Source organism: Vigna unguiculata, unplaced genomic scaffold (genome assembly GCF_037176805.1).
Source record: "Vigna unguiculata cultivar grain cowpea cultivar isolate G323 ecotype 2 unplaced genomic scaffold, ASM3717680v1 ptg000431l, whole genome shotgun sequence".
Lineage (NCBI taxonomy): Eukaryota > Viridiplantae > Streptophyta > Magnoliopsida > Fabales > Fabaceae > Vigna > Vigna unguiculata.
The window spans coordinates 20,001-39,390 of record NW_028197066.1 but is presented as its reverse complement, the minus strand read 5'-3'; the positions used below and the strand labels follow the sequence as shown (position 1 = coordinate 39,390).

General features: G+C 34.4%; 3 non-coding genes across 3 annotated transcripts; 1 reads left to right on the top strand and 2 right to left on the bottom strand.

The window, feature by feature from the left end:
* Positions 1-8,093: 8,093 nt before the first annotated feature.
* On the bottom strand, positions 8,094-8,166 carry TRNAF-GAA (transfer RNA phenylalanine (anticodon GAA)). Its single transcript has one exon. It is a non-coding gene; the product is annotated as a tRNA-Phe (tRNA).
* Positions 8,167-10,002: 1,836 nt separating this feature from the next.
* TRNAT-UGU (transfer RNA threonine (anticodon UGU)) lies at positions 10,003-10,075 on the top strand. Its single transcript has one exon. It is a non-coding gene; the product is annotated as a tRNA-Thr (tRNA).
* A 1,105-nt stretch (positions 10,076-11,180) lies between these two features.
* TRNAS-GGA (transfer RNA serine (anticodon GGA)) lies at positions 11,181-11,268 on the bottom strand. The gene has a single exon. It is a non-coding gene; the product is annotated as a tRNA-Ser (tRNA).
* Between the last annotated feature and the right edge of the window lie 8,122 nt (positions 11,269-19,390).

Here is a 19,390-nt window from a genome sequence, read left to right as displayed (position 1 = left end):
AGAAATCAATAGGAAAATACAAATTTCATATAGAAATGGAACAACTTCCCTATTATGTGAAATTCACATCGAAAAAGGCAATAGCCAGTTTCCCTTATAAATTGTAATCACTTTTTTCGTAAAATATCGTCTACTTACTATGCTTCTATTCCAATACGAAAGATAGAAATCTGTTTAATAATTAAGTATCTTTGTATTCGGCTCAATCCTTCTTTTAGGAAAAGATTGTGCCGAGTTTAATTGCAATTAATCCAAAGTATCCATTGCTTCGAATTCAAATAGTATCCATTGCTTCGAATTCAAATTTGATCTCCTTCCATACTTCGCAAGCAGCAGCTAATTCAGGACTCCATTTGCTAGCCTCACGGATAATTTCATTACCTTCACGAGCAAGATCACGTCCTTCATTTCGAGCCTTCACACAGGCTTCAAGAGCTACTCGATTAGCTACAGCACCTGGTGCATTTCCCCAAGGGTGTCCTAAAGTTCCTCCGCCAAATTGAAGTACGGAATCATCTCCAAAGATTTCGGTCAGAGCAGGCATATGCCAAACGTGAATACCTCCCGAAGCAACAGGCAGAACACCTGGTAGAGAAACCCAATCCTGAGTGAAATAAATACCACGACTTCGATCTTTTTCAACAAAATCATCACGCAGTAAGTCAACAAAACCTAAAGTGATATCTCTTTCCCCTTCAAGTTTACCTACTACGGTACCGGAGTGAACATGATCTCCACCAGACAAACGTAATGCTTTAGCTAATACACGAAAGTGCATACCATGATTCTTTTGTCTGTCGATAACTGCATGCATTGCACGATGTATATGAAGAAGTAGACCATTATCTCGGCAATAATGAGCCAAGCTAGTATTTGCAGTGAATCCCCCTGTTAAATAATCATGCATTACGATAGGAACGCCTAATTCTCTGGCAAATACAGCTCTTTTCATCATTTCTTCGCATGTACCCGCAGTTGCATTCAAGTAATGCCCTTTGATTTCACCTGTTTCAGCCTGTGATTTAAAAATCGCTTCAGCACAAAATAAGAAACGGTCTCTCCAACGCATAAATGGTTGGGAATTCACATTTTCATCATCTTTGGTAAAATCAAGTCCCCCACGAAGACATTCATAAACAGCTCTACCATAATTCTTAGCGGATAACCCCAATTTAGGTTTAATAGTACATCCTAATAGGGGACGACCATACTTGTTCAATTTATCTCTCTCAACTTGGATGCCGTGAGGCGGACCTTGGAAAGTTTTAATATAAGCGGTTGGGATTCGCAAATCCTCCAGACGTAGAGCACGCAGTGCCTTGAACCCAAATACATTACCGACAATAGAAGTAAACATGTTAGTAACAGAACCTTCTTCAAAAAGGTCTAAAGGATAAGCTACGTAAGCAATATATTGATTTTCTTCCCCAGCAACAGGTTCGATGTGATAGCATCGTCCTTTGTAACGATCAAGACTGGTAAGCCCATCGGTCCACACAGTTGTCCATGTACCAGTAGAAGATTCGGCGGCTACCGCAGCACCTGCTTCTTCAGGTGGAACTCCAGGTTGAGGAGTTACTCGAAATGCTGCCAAGATATCAGTATCTTTGGTTTCATACTCAGGAGTATAATAATTCAATTTATAATCTTTAACACCAGCTTTGAACCCAACACTTGCTTTAGTCTCTGTTTGTGGTGACATAAATCCCTCCCTACAACTCTTGAATTAAGAATTCTTGAAACAATAAGGTCTACTCGATATGACTTAGGAGTTAATGAAATCTTTTACAAAAATCAACTACTATTATCAATTAATCCCAAAGGTTCGTTATGTTATTATTAAATTAAACGATGGTATTTGATTTGTCAAATACATCATTATTGTATACTCTTTTCTATGTATGGCGCAACCCAATCTTTTTTTTTTTTCAATTTGATCTTATTTTTTAATTTTGAAATCGAAAGATCTAATCTAAATAATAATAATAATTTATTCTTAATCTTGACAGTGATATATGTTGTCTATGTAAATCCTAGATGTAAAAATAGGCAGCTTTCTCCCCGGAAAATAAAAAAAGAGGTCAAAAAATAGGGAAACAGAGGGTAAGTCTAAAAAATTGTCTACTGAGGAAATACGAAAGCCAATGATAAAAAAAATGAATTCTAAATTAAGGTACAGGTTCGAATTCCATACAGAATATAGATGATATTTTCTAGAATGATAGAAAAAAAGAAAAGACTTTCGAAAGATTTTATCCAATTGAAATTTTCAAAATAACTGCAGTAAGCTTAAGAATTCAATAATTGAATTTGAATAAGTAAGTAAACAGTTAAAGAGGATTGATGGAATAGTACCAAAAAAATGGAGTACTAACTCCCATTTCTTATTTCTTTTTGAATTAACCGATCAACTTGCTTTCTTATCGAACATTTCTTTTTGATTTAAAAACTTTTTCGGAAAAAAAAATTGGCTTTTGATATGCGAATAAATCCTCCTACTTCCGGTCCTGAAGTTTCTTCGATTGAAAAAAAAAATCTGGGACATATTGACCAAATAATTGGTCCGGTACTAGATGTAGCCTTTCCCCCGGGGAAGATGCCTAATATTTACAATGCTCTGGTAGTTAAGGGTCGAGATACTGTTGGTCAACAAATTAATGTGACTTGTGAAGTACAACAATTATTAGGAAATAATCGAGTTAGGGCTGTAGCTATGAGTGCTACAGATGGTCTAATGAGAGGAATGCAAGTTATTGACACAGGAACTCCCCTAAGTGTTCCAGTAGGCGGAGCAACTCTAGGACGAATTTTCAACGTGCTTGGAGAGCCGATTGATAATTTAGGTCCTGTAGATACTCGTACAACATCTCCCATTCATAGATCTGCGCCTACCTTTATACAATTAGATACAAAATTATCTATTTTTGAAACAGGAATAAAAGTAGTAGATCTTTTAGCTCCTTATCGTCGTGGAGGAAAAATAGGACTTTTCGGTGGAGCTGGAGTGGGTAAAACAGTACTTATTATGGAATTGATCAATAACATTGCCAAAGCTCATGGAGGTGTATCTGTATTTGGCGGAGTAGGTGAGCGTACTCGCGAGGGAAATGATCTTTATATGGAAATGAAAGAATCTGGAGTAATTAATGAACAAAATATTGCAGAATCCAAAGTAGCTTTAGTATATGGTCAAATGAATGAACCACCCGGAGCTCGTATGAGAGTTGGTTTAACTGCCCTAACTATGGCGGAATATTTTCGAGATGTCAATGAGCAAGATGTACTTCTATTTATCGACAATATCTTCCGCTTCGTTCAAGCAGGATCTGAAGTATCTGCCTTATTGGGTCGAATGCCCTCTGCTGTGGGTTATCAACCCACTCTTAGTACTGAAATGGGTTCTTTACAAGAAAGAATCACTTCTACCAAAGAAGGGTCCATAACTTCTATTCAAGCAGTTTATGTACCTGCCGACGATTTAACTGACCCTGCTCCTGCTACGACATTTGCACATTTAGATGCTACTACTGTACTATCAAGAGGATTAGCCGCCAAAGGTATCTATCCAGCAGTAGATCCTTTAGATTCAACCTCAACTATGCTCCAACCTCGAATCGTTGGTGAAGAACATTATGAGACTGCGCAACGAGTTAAACAAACTTTACAACGTTACAAAGAACTTCAAGACATTATAGCTATCCTTGGCTTGGACGAATTATCCGAAGAAGATCGCTTAACCGTAGCAAGAGCACGAAAAATTGAGCGTTTCTTATCACAACCTTTTTTCGTAGCAGAAGTTTTTACCGGTTCGGCTGGAAAATATGTTGGTCTAGTAGAAACAATTAGAGGGTTTAATTTGATTCTTTCTGGAGAATTAGACGGTCTTCCTGAACAAGCCTTTTATTTGGTAGGTAATATCGATGAAGCTACTGCGAAGGCTACGAACTTAGAAACGGAGAGCAATTTGAAGAAATGACTTTAAATCTTTGTGTATTGACCCCCAATCGAATTGTTTGGGATTCAGAAGTGAAGGAAATCATTTTACCTACTAATAGCGGACAAATTGGAGTATTACCTAATCATGCGCCTATTGCCTCAGCTGTCGATATAGGTATTTTGAGAATACGTCTTAAAGACCAATGGTTAACAATGGCTCTGATGGGGGGGTTTGCTAGAATAAATAATAATGAGATAACTGTTTTAGTAAATGATGCGGAAAAGGGTAGTGACATTGATCCACAAGAAGCACAGCAAACTCTTGAAATAGCAGAAACTAATTTGAATAAGGCTGAAGGCAAGAGACAAACAATTGAGGCAAATCTAGCTCTTAGACGAGCTAGAACACGAGTAGAGGCTATCAATGTTATTTCATAACAAGTTGAAATTGATGCGTCCCAATATCCGAAAACAATAAAAAGAAAAAAGAAACAGTCAGAAGAAAAAAGTAAGTAGAAAAGCTTATTAGATACCACAGTCAAAGGTATCTAATAAGTTATAACTATACCTTACCTACTATTGGATTTGAACCAATGACTCCCGCCGTATGAAAGCAATACTCTAACCACTGAGTTAAGTAGGTAATTTAGGACTCCTCCTCAAAAAAAAAAAAAGAAGAGTACCCATCTATCAGATTAATTGATTATAAATGTAAAATTACTGATAAGCAATACCAACCCCCGTTCAAGGGATTCGATCATGTAATATTCATCTTGACAAGCAATTATCTTCATACTATGATAAAATATGTATCAAAAACACAAGGGCTGTAGCTCAGTTAGGTAGAGCACCTCGTTTACACGAGCGCCAATGCTTTTTTTCAGAGGAGTTCATCTTGTAATTAAAAAAGTTTATCTTATAGTAAGAAATCGGTGTCTTACTCCATTTTAAGGAACAAAACAAGAGAACACTAGCCTGACAAAGGGTTTAGCCATAAAATCGAATCCATAATTGATTTGAGATATTGATAAGGTGAATACCCATTTCTCGTCAATGCTAAACATAAAGGGTATAGGGACCTAAAAAAGATTATCTTTTCTTCCTATTTTATGAACTTTAAGGTGTATGAAGTGTCATTTCTTATCTTCTATTTTAATTTTAGTAGGTGGATAAAGAGTCCATTTAACTTAAGTTGATCTAGGCCAGAAGCAGACCTACGTCAAGATAATCCTTCTTTGAAACACTTTGGTAGTGCTCTTTGATTGTTATACAAATAAAAAAGAAGAGCATAGGGAATCATCTCTTTATTCTTTACTGTAAAAAAAAAAAAAGATGGTGGACTAACTAATATTTTTATCAGTTAATGAAAAAGCTCAATGCAAAAAAAAATGCATGTTGGGTTTTGAAAACAATTTAAATCATTTAGATAATAATTAGTTTGATCTGTTTTACCGAGAAGGTCTACGGTTCGAGTCCGTATAGCCCTAATATTCCTACAGATACTAATAATATTAATACTATTTTGGATCGAATAGATCTCATTACTAAGACTATTACTAAAAAAAAAACAATTTGTAACTTTCTATTCGAACATATTCATATTCGATAGAATAATATTAATATTAGTATATTCAGCTAGTCTAAAAAAATGGAGACTTTAGACTAAAAATGAAAATGAATTTGGTATATTTTCTACATTCAGAGGAGTACTTTTATGTTTCTTCTTTACGAATATGATATTTTTTGGGCATTTCTAATAATATCAAGTTTGATTCCTATTTTGGCATTTCTAATTTCTGGAATTTTAGCCCCCATTAGCAAGGGACCGGAAAAACTTTCTAGTTATGAATCCGGAATAGAACCAATAGGCGATGCTTGGTTACAATTTCGAATCCGTTATTATATGTTTGCTCTCATTTTTGTTGTTTTTGATGTTGAAACGGTTTTTCTTTATCCATGGGCAATGAGTTTCGATGTATTAGGGGTATCCGTATTTTTAGAAGCTTTCTTATTCGTGCTTATCCTAATTGTTGGTTCAGTTTATGCATGGCGAAAGGGGGCATTAGAATGGTCTTAATTCTTGACTATTTAGACAATTAGAAAAAAAAATATTGAGACAATTATGAATTCCATTGAGTTTCCCTTACTTGATCAAACAACCCAAAATTCAGTTATTTCAACGACATTAAATGATTTTTCAAATTGGTCAAGATTATCCAGTTTATGGCCGCTTCTTTATGGTACGAGTTGTTGCTTCATTGAATTTGCTTCATTAATAGGATCACGATTCGATTTTGATCGTTATGGACTAGTACCACGATCGAGTCCTAGGCAGGCGGACCTAATTTTAACAGCGGGCACTGTAACTATGAAAATGGCCCCTTCTTTAGTTCGATTATATGAACAAATGCCCGAACCTAAATATGTTATTGCTATGGGAGCCTGTACAATTACGGGGGGGATGTTTAGTACCGATTCTTATAGTACTGTTCGAGGCGTAGATAAGCTAATTCCTGTAGATGTATATTTGCCGGGCTGTCCACCTAAACCGGAGGCCATTATAGATGCTATAACAAAACTTCGTAAGAAAATATCTCGAGAAATATATGAAGATCCAATGAGTTTTCAACGAGAGAATAGATGTTTTACTACCAACCATAAGTTTCATGTTGGATACAGTACTTATACTGACAATTATGGTCAAGAATTTTTCTATCAACCGCCATCTACTTCAGAGATATCGTCTGACACATTTTTTTAAAGTACAATAATAAAAAGCAATTCCTTTTTTAAAAATTTCATCGTATTTTAAAAATTTCATCGTAATAGAAAATACTAATACCAAACTCATAAAAAAAATTTAGGAGAAGCAAAAAATGCAAGGTCGTTTGTCTTCTTGGCTAGTCAAACATGGACTAATTCATAGATCCTTGGGTTTCGATTACCTAGGAATAGAGACTTTACAAATAAAGCCCGAGGATTGGCATTCCATTGCTGTCATTTTATATGTATATGGTTACAATTATCTACGTTCTCAATGTGCCTATGATGTAGCACCCGGAGGACTCTTAGCTAGTGTATATCATTTTACAAGAATAGAGTATGGTATAAATCAACCCGAAGAGGTATGCATAAAAATATTTGTATCAAGAAAAAATCCCAGAATTCCTTCGATTTTTTGGGTTTGGAAAAGTGCGGATTTTCAAGAAAAGGAATCTTATGATATGTTGGGAATCTCTTATGATAGTCATCCGCGTCTAAGACGTATTTTAATGCCCGAAAATTGGATAGGATGGCCTTTGCGTAAAGATTATATTGCTCCAAATTTTTATGAAATACAAGATGCTCACTAAATGATAAAAATAATAAACTAATCCAAACTTCTGCAACCCCAGTCAAAGAATATAAGTACATTCTGTTATAGATCAGACAAAATAATTGATTGACATTAAATCAGGCAGAGTAATGGAAGTTGCATTCAGATATTATTATGTGAGAAATCACAAAATTCAGAAATAATAGAATGAATAATTATAGGGTTTAAAATAGGATGGATAGGAGTTTCTTAAGATTCTAAAACAAAAACAATACTGAGTTCTTATCAGCCAAGCCAATAAAAGAAATAGGATGAACTGCAAAAATTCTTTATCTTTATAATAAACTAATTCTTTATCTTTATAATAAACTATATAACGTGCACATCACCATCAATTATACGGCCACGAAAAAAAAAACACAAAGAAAAGGGCTCGATTCTATTTTGGTAATCCTTCTCAGATGAATTCTTAATATTCTCACTCCACCCCAGAACTTCGACTTTTAGGTCTTTTAACCAACTAATTAAACCACTCGAATATTATGGAAATAGAAACCTTTTTTTGTATCGCAGAAAAAAAAGGAAAAAAATAGATAAAGAATTCATTATCTATATATCTATATCTATATATATATAGATACTATAGATAAGCGAATATACCTAATAAAAAATTGCATCTATTCTTTAATCATCTAGGAAAAGTATATCTACAGATACCTAAATAGATCAAAGAAATATGTTATGTATCAGAATCTAGAAGAACACAAATTTGTATGAGTATCTATCCCCCATATTCATTAAAATGAATATGGGGGATAGATACTCATACAAATGAATCTTGTGTCAGGAACCAGATTTGAACTGGTGACACGAGGATTTTCAGTCCTCTGCTCTACCAACTGAGCTATCCCGACCATTCTTGAAGCTTAATACTTTGATTTTAAAAGATTTTTAAAATCTATGTTAATGAATCTATATCAACTAAGTAAAAAAAAAGTTTGTAAGTGAGTTTCCGCAGTAATAATTATTTTTTATTGTTAATCGTTAATTACGCATATGAAAATTCCTTGCTAAAAAATAAGATATTAATTTATACATTTCTGATTAAAAAAAATTCTATGTGTTTCACATATATATTTATATCTATTCCAAAACTCGTCCCTTGTCATTATGATAGATAAGAAAATTATGATAGATAGGAAATTGATGAAAATAAAAATTCCAATTTCGTTGGGAAATAATAAATCGAATAAAACACATAAATAAGGACTTCAAGATAGAGAGGATATAGGAAAAAAATTAGAAAATGAAAAAGTATTTTTGGGGATAGAGGGACTTGAACCCTCATGATTTCTTAAGTCGACGGATTTTCCTCTTACTTTCAATTTCATTGTTGTCGGTATTGACATGTAGAATAGGACTCTATCTTTATTCTCATCTGATTTATCAGTTCTTCAAGGGTTTTAGCCGATTATGATGAAGTGAATAATTTCATCAATAAATATTCCATCTTTTCTTCAACTTCGAATTGATTTGATTCACATTTTTCATTTGTGAATATTTTTATCACAAATAGATCTTCAATAATAAAATAAAAAGTAACAAATTGAAAGAGTATTTCAGTATATATATATGTTTCTAAATGTTTATCTTTGATCCATTCCTGTAATTTTGGTGAAAGGATTCTTTTACTAATGCAATAAAAAAAGTCGTCAATTTCGTTTGTTAGAACAGCTTCCATAGAGTCTCTGCACCTATCCCTTTTTTATTATCACTTTCTGAATTTTTATTTGTTTTCAGAAAACAGGATTTGGCTCAGGATTGCCCATTGTGAATTCCAGGGTTTCTCTGAATTTGAAAATTATTACTTGGTAAGTTTCCATACCAAAACTCAATCCAATTAAGTCCGTAGCGTCTACCAATTTCGCCATATCCCCATCTTTTTTTTTATTTGAATCTGATTATAATAGAATGCTTTTTTTTTCATTTCTATTATGAGAATTATGCGGGAACTTTTGAATTCATTAAATACATATTATTTTATTAAATATTAAAAACCCCTTTCTCCAATTTTATAGATTTTATTTCATCTATATTGGATACCTTTATTTGTTTGAATCAGAACTAATTCTAATATCTATATATTAACAATTCAATATACACAGATATAGACCACATATCTACTTATCTTCTATGTACCTACTTATCTTCTTTTTTCATACAATTTAGAATACTCGAATGGTCGATTCTTTTTTTTTTTTTGTTTTTGCTTAAAAAAAAAAAGAAAATAAACAATCCATTTATTCATATACAATTTATATAACTAAAACGAATCTAGTGGCTAAAAAAAACCATTCTTTTAATTGAATATAATATAGAATTAGACATTTACTTAGAAATATGGAATTCCTTAATAAATATTTACTAAAATTTATATTTATTCAAATTTACTTTAAGTACTAATAAATAATCTTTTTGAAAGAAATCAATTTAATAATATATATCTAGAATAGTAGATCGAAATAAATTATATTAAATAAATTATATTAATATAATATTAATTATTATCTTGCACTTTATGTTATCAGATAAAATAAATAATAGAAATAATAAAAATTGGGTTTGATTTTCTATATTTTCTTTCTCTATTTTTGATGTTTGTATTAATTTGAATTTTGTTATAAATAACTAAAAATTGATAACTAAGATCCCATTCAATTCTTCTGCATATGTATATTTCGTTTACATTAGCCGGTTTAGCTCAGAGGTTAGAGCATCGCATTTGTAATGCGATGGTCATCGGTTCGAATCCGATAACCGGCTTTTCTCTATTTGTTTTTTACATAATTGATAATATCTTTTTTAGAAATAAAAAATTGGGAGAGTTCGATCTCTGCGGAAGAAATCAAGAAATTAACCTACTTTTTTGTATTCTTTTATATACAATAAATTCGGATATTGATAAAATTCATCTAATTCTTCTTTGTACTATAAAACTTTAGTAGATTTCGCTTCATTTAGAATTCTATAATATTTTTCATTTCGTTTAGTTTTCATTTCGATTTATAAGATTTTTCATTTTAAAAAAGGAGTTTTTATGTCACGTTACAGAGGACCTCGTTTCAAAAAAATACGTCGTCTAGGATATTTACCAGGACTTACTAGTAAAAGGCCAACAGTCAAAAACGAATTTCGAAATCAATTGCGCTTCAGTAAAAAATCTCAATATCGTATTCGTTTAGAAGAAAAACAAAAATTGCGTTTTCATTATGGTCTTACAGAACGACAATTGCTTAAATACGTTCGTATCTCCGGAAAAGCTAAAGGATCAACTGGTCAGGTTTTATTACAACTACTTGAAATGCGCTTGGATAACATACTTTTTCGATTGGGTATGGCTGCGACTATTCCTCAAGCCCGCCAATTTATAAACCATAGACATGTTTTAGTTAATGGTCGTATAGTGGATATACCAAGTTATCGTTGTAAACCTCAAGATATTATTACAGCAAAGGATGAACAAAAATCTAAAACTCTTATTCAAAATTATTTTGATTCAGCCCCCCATGAGAAATTGCCAAATCATTTGACTGTTCACCCTTTCCAATATAAAGGTTTAATTAATCAAATAATAGATAATAAATGGGTTGGTTTGAAAATAAATGAATTACTGGTTGTAGAATATTATTCTCGTCAAACTTAAACTTAACTAAAATAACAAGAGTTTTTTTTACAAGGATTTTCTGCTATTCATATATCATAGACATGGATATGCGAAAATTTTTATTCCTTGCCCACCCGTTATCCACTATTTTTTGTATTACCGAAAAATGAGGAATATAAAGTTGTCCATATCAACAAACAAATTTGAAATATGAAATAATGGTATGCATTGGGATGAGTAATATTGATGAATTTGGTAAAGATTCGGAAAGAGAGGGATTCGAACCCCCGGTAAACAAAAAGCCTACATAGCAGTTCCAATGCTACGCCTTGAACCACTCGGCCATCTCTCCTATATAATGATGCCCAGAAACCGGTTGAATGTTGAATAGTGAATCAATCCTATTTTTCATAAATGCATAAAACCTATTCAAACTATAAAAATACAAAGTAAAATTAAAAAAAAACCTCCTACAAGGTCTTAGGATAAACAAATTTGATTGATGAGTTCATTTTTACGTTATTTCGCACTGTATTATAATTATACAATTCCTTTATTTGTGGGATTGATTTCTCACACCATGATTAATTAAATTATAGAATGGATTTCTACCTATGCCTAGATCTCGGATAAATGAAAATTTTATAGATAAGACCTTTTCAATTGTAGCCAATATCTTATTACGAATAATTCCGACAACTTCAGGAGAAAAAAGGGCATTCACTTATTACAGAGATGGTGTGATTTGATTCCATTTTTTTTGACCGATTTCGGTCAAAAAAAAATGGAATGGAAAAACCCCACGCGTGTTGAAGGTGAAATTTGTAAATAAAAGGATTAATTCCTTCTGTCGTGTATCCTCGATTAATGAAGCCTTATATGCTTGAATTTTAGGTTTCTAGTATTAAGCGAAAGGTTATACCTATACTTATGGGGTTAGGTCAACCCCAAATTACTAGTACTGATAGGCAACATTGGGAAAGAAGCACTACGCTTGGGAATCAAGGACACGAAAACTTTGTATCTATCTATATCCATGGCTTATCGAGATTGGGACTAACAGGAATGGTTGGGACAATAAATATCCATCTCGTTCATATTTTGGATACCCATAGAACCATCGAAGATTATTGAGGTGACTAATTCCAGGAAATTAAGCAGCGTAGAGGACAAAGAAATTGTTGAAGTTCTTATTTTTTTTTATCAAGTACCTACATACTTAATGTTAAGAAATAATTTTTGACAGGAAGGTTGGCTAGAGATTTATTGTAAAAACACTAGCTCTGTTCAGTTGAGAATGAGAATACTGGAATATTTTTTGATTTGATGGATTTTTCTCATTACACACATAAGGGGGGAGCCGTATGAGATGAAAATCTCACGTACAGTTCTGGAGCGGAGATTCTTTGAACCGAATGACGACCGTAACGGATGTCAGCTCAATCTGAAGGAAATTATGCAGAAGCTTTACAGAATTATTATGAGGCTATGCGACTGGAAATTGATCCCTATGATCGAAGTTATATACTTTATAACATAGGCCTTATTCACACAAGTAACGGAGAACATACTAAAGCTTTGGAATATTATTTTCGGGCGCTCGAACGAAACCCATTTTTACCCCAAGCTTTTAATAATATGGCCGTGATCTGTCATTACGTGCGACTATCTCCACTATAGAAAGAAAAAAGAAAAGAACAAGCAAATCCACAAATTTTAATATAAGAAATATAGAAATATAAATAATTATAAATAAGAAAGGCTTTCTACATATATATATCGTTCAAAACAACGATTTTTATCAGCTGTAGCAAAGAAACTTCATAGAAGTAAAAATATGAAGAAATCGATATGTCTAGATACCCTCTTTTTCTATGGATAAAAGATCTAATTGATAAAGGAAGCATCGTAAGGATCAATTAACACGGTTTTCAATCGATATAATAAAAACTGCTTCCTTATCTCATGATAAATAAAGAAGTCAGGAATCCACTTATGTAATAAAAAGGATCCCCTGGTATTTTGAGCAGCGGTGTAGTATCAAATCCCAAAGATAGAAAGTATTTTCTCTTTACTTATAAGAACTTATAAGATAAGAAAGAAAAAACTTTTACCAAGATTCTATAGAAATGAATCTATCATATATTTTTGTATATGATATATAAAATCGAGATAGTTACCTTTCAGAAAATTAGAATTAGGGCGTTAATGCCAATGCTTGATTCCCTTTTCTGAAGGTAGGAGAAAAGATAAAACTAAAAAAAAAGATGAAATTCTTTGAAATTCTTTATTTATTAGTAAAAATGAAAGTTTGAAACTCATATTAATAATTTCTTTTTTTCTTTTAGTTAACTTCAAGATAATAGAACAAAAAAAGAATTGACTACTGAGCCGTATGAGTCAGGAAATTCTCAAGTACGGTTCTAAGGAAAGGAATTGACTCACCTATTTCGACCGAGGAGAACAGGCCATTCGGCAGGGAGACTCAGAAGTTGCGGAGTCTTGGTTTAATCAAGCCGCTGAATATTGGAAACAAGCTATAGCTCTCACCCCCGGTAATTATATTGCAGCACAGAATTGGTTGAAGATCACAGGGCGTTTTGAATAAGAACACTCTGTTTCTTTTTTTTCTTATATATTTATCTATCTATATAAAGATATAGATAGATAAATATATATTGTTATAAATTCTTGTTTCTTGTCCCTATCAAATTCAAAAATCATTTCTATAGGAACGACCAATCACATAATTTAAATATATCCCTTCTAATTTTGTTCGATTTTGTCTAGTATTTCATAGAAATAAACGAGATGTGGATACAGTAGATAATTTTCTCCTTTTTTCTGTTATTTAAACTAATATTCAATCAAATTAAGAAAAGAGACCTTCAAAAAAAGAAATAAAATATAGGTATATTGCCTAATAATGAATGCTAATGCCTGCTCAATTTGAAATAGAGTACATACTTATACTTTATCTAAAAAAAAAAATAAAATCTAAGGAATAGAATTAGAATAAAATCTGAATACATTTGATTAGGCTGCACGAAAAATTATTGAACTTCCATTCAGAGTTCCCAAAAAGGTCTTAGAAGATTAAAATAGGTCCGTTGAGCGCCTCACTCTTATGTCATAATAGATTCGAACACTTGCCCCGAATTGACTTCGAGATCATAATTGTTCTAGTGAAAAACTAAAGAAATGAAATTTACTAAGATATCCAATACATGAGAGATAGGAGAGAACAAAACTCAATAGAAACATCTCTAATAAGTTCACTAATTCTGTTTTATGTTGGCAGGTCTCTTTGTATGTGTTGTCTGGAAAGAGGAGGACTCAATGATTATTCGTTCACCGGAACCAGAAGTTAAAATTTTGGTAGATAGGGATCCTATAAAAACTTCTTTTGAGGAATGGGCAAAACCTGGTCATTTCTCAAGAACAATAGCTAAGGGACCAGATACTACTACTTGGATCTGGAACCTACATGCTGACGCTCATGATTTTGATAGCCATACTAATGATTTAGAGGAGATTTCCCGAAAAGTTTTTAGTGCGCATTTTGGCCAACTCTCTATCATCTTTCTTTGGCTGAGTGGCATGTATTTTCATGGTGCTCGTTTTTCCAATTATGAGGCATGGTTAAGTGATCCTACTCACATTAGGCCTAGTGCTCAGGTGGTTTGGCCAATAGTGGGTCAAGAAATATTGAATGGTGATGTAGGGGGGGGGTTCCGAGGAATACAAATAACCTCTGGTTTTTTTCAGATTTGGAGAGCATCTGGAATAACTAATGAATTACAACTCTATTGTACTGCAATTGGTGCATTGGTCTTTGCAGCCTTAATGCTTTTTGCTGGTTGGTTTCATTATCACAAAGCTGCTCCAAAATTGGCTTGGTTCCAAGATGTAGAATCTATGTTGAATCACCATTTGACAGGGCTCCTAGGGTTGGGGTCTCTTTCTTGGGCAGGACATCAAATACATGTATCTTTACCGATTAACCAATTTCTAAATGCTGCAGTAGATCCCAAAGAGATACCACTTCCTCATGAATTTATCCTAAATCGGGATCTTTTGGCTCAACTTTATCCGAGTTTTTCCGAGGGAGCAACCCCATTTTTTACCTTGAATTGGTCAAAATACGGAGAATTTCTTACTTTTCGTGGAGGATTAGATCCAGTAACTGGAGGTTTATGGCTGACCGATATTATACACCATCATTTAGCTATTGCAATTCTTTTCTTGATAGCGGGTCACATGTATAGGACCAACTGGGGTATTGGTCACAATATAAAAGACATTTTAGAGGCACATAAAGGTCCATTTACAGGCCAGGGTCATAAAGGTATATATGAGATTCTAACAACGTCATGGCATGCTCAATTATCTATTAATCTAGCTATGTTAGGCTCTTTGACCATTGTTGTAGCTCACCATATGTATTCTATGCCTCCTTATCCATACCTAGCTACTGACTATGGTACACAACTGTCATTGTTTACACATCACATGTGGATTGGTGGATTTCTCATAGTCGGTGCTGCTGCGCATGCAGCGATTTTTATGGTAAGAGATTATGATCCGACTATTCGATACAACGATCTATTAGATCGTGTCCTTAGACATCGTGATTCAATCATATCACATCTTAACTGGGTATGTATCTTTTTAGGTTTTCACAGTTTTGGTTTGTATATTCATAATGATACCATGAGCGCATTAGGGCGCCCTCAAGATATGTTTTCAGATACTGCTATACAATTACAGCCGATCTTTGCTCAATGGATACAAAATACCCACGCTTTAGCACCTGGCACAACAGCCCCAGGTGCAGCAACAAGTACCAGTTTGACTTGGGGAGGTGAAAATTTAGTAGCAGTGGGCGGTAAAGTTGCTTTGTTACCTATTCCTTTAGGAACTGCGGATTTTTTGGTCCATCATATTCATGCATTTACAATTCATGTAACAGTATTGATACTCTTAAAGGGTGTTCTATTTGCTCGTAGTTCACGATTGATACCGGATAAAGCAAATCTAGGTTTTCGTTTCCCTTGTGATGGACCTGGAAGAGGGGGGACATGCCAAGTATCCGCTTGGGATCATGTCTTCTTAGGACTATTTTGGATGTACAATTCAATTTCCGTAGTTATATTCCATTTCAGTTGGAAAATGCAGTCAGATGTTTGGGGTAGTATAAGTGATCAAGGGATAGTAACTCATATCACAGGAGGAAATTTTGCGCAGAGTTCCATTACCATTAATGGGTGGCTTCGTGATTTCTTATGGGCGCAGGCATCCCAGGTAATTCAGTCTTATGGTTCTTCATTATCTGCATATGGTCTTTTTTTCTTGGGTGCACATTTTGTATGGGCTTTTAGTTTAATGTTTCTATTCAGCGGGCGTGGTTATTGGCAAGAACTTATTGAATCCATTGTTTGGGCTCATAATAAATTAAAAGTTGCTCCTGCTACTCAGCCCAGAGCCTTGAGCATTGTACAAGGACGTGCTGTAGGAGTAACACATTACCTTCTAGGTGGAATTGCCACAACATGGGCATTCTTCTTAGCAAGAATTATTGCAGTAGGATAATAGCTAGGAGGATTTGAAAATCATTATGGCATTAAGATTTCCAAGCTTTAGTCAAGGCTTAGCTCAAGACCCCACTACTCGTCGTATTTGGTTTGGTATTGCTACCGCACATGACTTCGAAAGTCATGATGATATTACTGAGGAACGTCTTTATCAGAATATTTTTGCTTCTCATTTCGGGCAATTAGCAATCATTTTTCTGTGGACTTCCGGGAATCTCTTTCATGTAGCTTGGCAAGGTAATTTTGAGACATGGGTACAGGATCCTTTACATGTAAGACCTATTGCTCATGCAATTTGGGATCCTCATTTTGGTCAACCAGCTGTAGAAGCTTTTACTCGAGGGGGTGCTCTAGGTCCTGTTAATATAGCCTATTCTGGTGTTTATCAGTGGTGGTATACAATCGGTTTACGTACTAATGGGGATCTTTATACTGGAGCTATTTTTCTATTAATACTTTCTATTATATCTTTAATAGCAGGTTGGTTACACCTACAACCAAAATGGAAACCGAGTGTTTCGTGGTTTAAAAATGCCGAATCCCGCCTCAATCATCATTTGTCAGGACTATTCGGAGTAAGTTCCTTGGCTTGGACAGGGCATTTAGTTCATGTTGCTATTCCGGGGTCCAGGGGGGAATCCGTTCGATGGAACAATTTATTAGATATCTTGCCGCACCCCGAGGGATTAGGTCCATTTTTTACAGGTCAGTGGAATCTTTATGCTCAAAACCCAGATTCCAATAATCATATATTTGGTACCCCTCAAGGAGCAGGAACTGCTATTCTAACACTTCTCGGAGGATTTCATCCGCAAACTCAAAGTTTATGGTTAACTGATATTGCACACCATCATTTGGCTATTGCGTTTATTTTTCTAGTTGCTGGCCATATGTATAGAACTAATTTCGGGATTGGTCACAGTATTAAAGATCTTTTAGAAGCACATACTCCTCCGGGGGGTAGATTGGGGCGTGGGCATAAGGGTCTTTATGATACAATCAATAATTCAATTCATTTTCAATTAGGTCTTGCTCTAGCCTCTTTAGGGGTTATTACTTCCTTGGTAGCACAACACATGTACTCTTTACCTGCTTATGCGTTTATAGCGCAAGACTTTACTACTCAAGCTGCCTTATATACTCATCATCAATATATAGCAGGCTTCATTATGACAGGGGCTTTTGCTCATGGAGCTATCTTTTTTATTAGAGATTATAATCCAGAGCAGAATCAAGATAATGTCTTGGCAAGAATGTTAGACCATAAAGAAGCTATCATATCCCACTTAAGTTGGGCTAGCCTCTTTCTGGGGTTCCATACTCTGGGACTTTATGTCCATAACGATGTCATGCTTGCTTTTGGTACTCCGGAGAAACAAATTTTGATTGAACCTATATTTGCCCAATGGATACAATCTGCTCATGGTAAAACTTCCTATGGGTTCGATATACTTTTATCTTCAACGAACAGTCCGGCGTTCAATGCGGGACGAAGCATATGGTTGCCTGGTTGGTTAAACGCTGTAAATGAGAATAGTAATTCTCTATTCTTAACAATAGGGCCTGGAGACTTCTTGGTTCATCATGCTATTGCTCTTGGTTTACATACAACTACTTTGATTTTAGTAAAAGGTGCTTTGGATGCGCGTGGTTCTAAGTTAATGCCTGATAAAAAAGATTTTGGTTATAGTTTTCCTTGTGATGGCCCGGGACGAGGCGGAACTTGTGATATTTCCGCTTGGGACGCATTTTATTTGGCAGTTTTCTGGATGTTAAATACCATTGGATGGGTTACTTTTTATTGGCATTGGAAACACATTACACTATGGCAGGGTAATATTTCACAGTTTAATGAATCTTCTACCTATTTGATGGGATGGTTAAGAGATTATCTATGGTTGAACTCTTCACAACTTATCAATGGATATAACCCTTTTGGTATGAATAGTTTATCAGTCTGGGCATGGATGTTCTTGTTTGGACATCTTGTTTGGGCTACTGGATTTATGTTCTTAATTTCTTGGCGCGGATATTGGCAGGAATTGATTGAAACTTTGGCATGGGCTCATGAACGTACACCTTTGGCTAATTTGATTCGATGGAGAGATAAACCAGTGGCTCTTTCCATTGTGCAAGCAAGATTGGTTGGACTAGCCCACTTTTCCGTAGGTTATATATTTACTTATGCAGCCTTCTTAATTGCCTCTACATCGGGCAAATTCGGTTAATTGAATTCTTTATTATATATATCTGGCAAGAATCTCATTTCCTTCTATAGGGAAGAGAAGCCACTTATACATCTAGGATCCGACTTCTATCATTGATGCTAATAGCAAATTAACCATTATGGCAAGGAAAAGTGTTATTCAGAGGGAAAAGAAGAGACAAAAATTGGAACAGAAATATCATTTGATTCGCCGATCCTCAAAAAAAGAAATAAGCAAAGTTCCGTCGTTAAGTGAGAAATGGGAAATTCATGGAAAATTAGAATCACTACCGCGTAATAGTGCACCTATACGTCTTCATCGACGTTGTTTTTCGACCGGAAGACCGAGAGCTAATTATCGAGACTTTGGATTATCTGGACACATACTTCGGGAAATGGTTCATGCATGTTTCTTGCCGGGTGCAACAAGATCCAGTTGGTAAGGATTTCCAATTATCTTCATTTTTTTCATTTTATTATCAGCGATCATAGGAGGGTCCCTTTACCGTTATGTATAAATGGTTTATTCTATTTATAAGATATGGTAAAGGGACGCATTCCATCTTTGTTTTTGTTCATTAGTTATCAATTCTTTTCTTTATCGCGGAGTAGAGCAACTTGGTAGCTCGCAAGGCTCATAACCTTGAGGTTACGGGTTCAAATCCCGTCTCCGC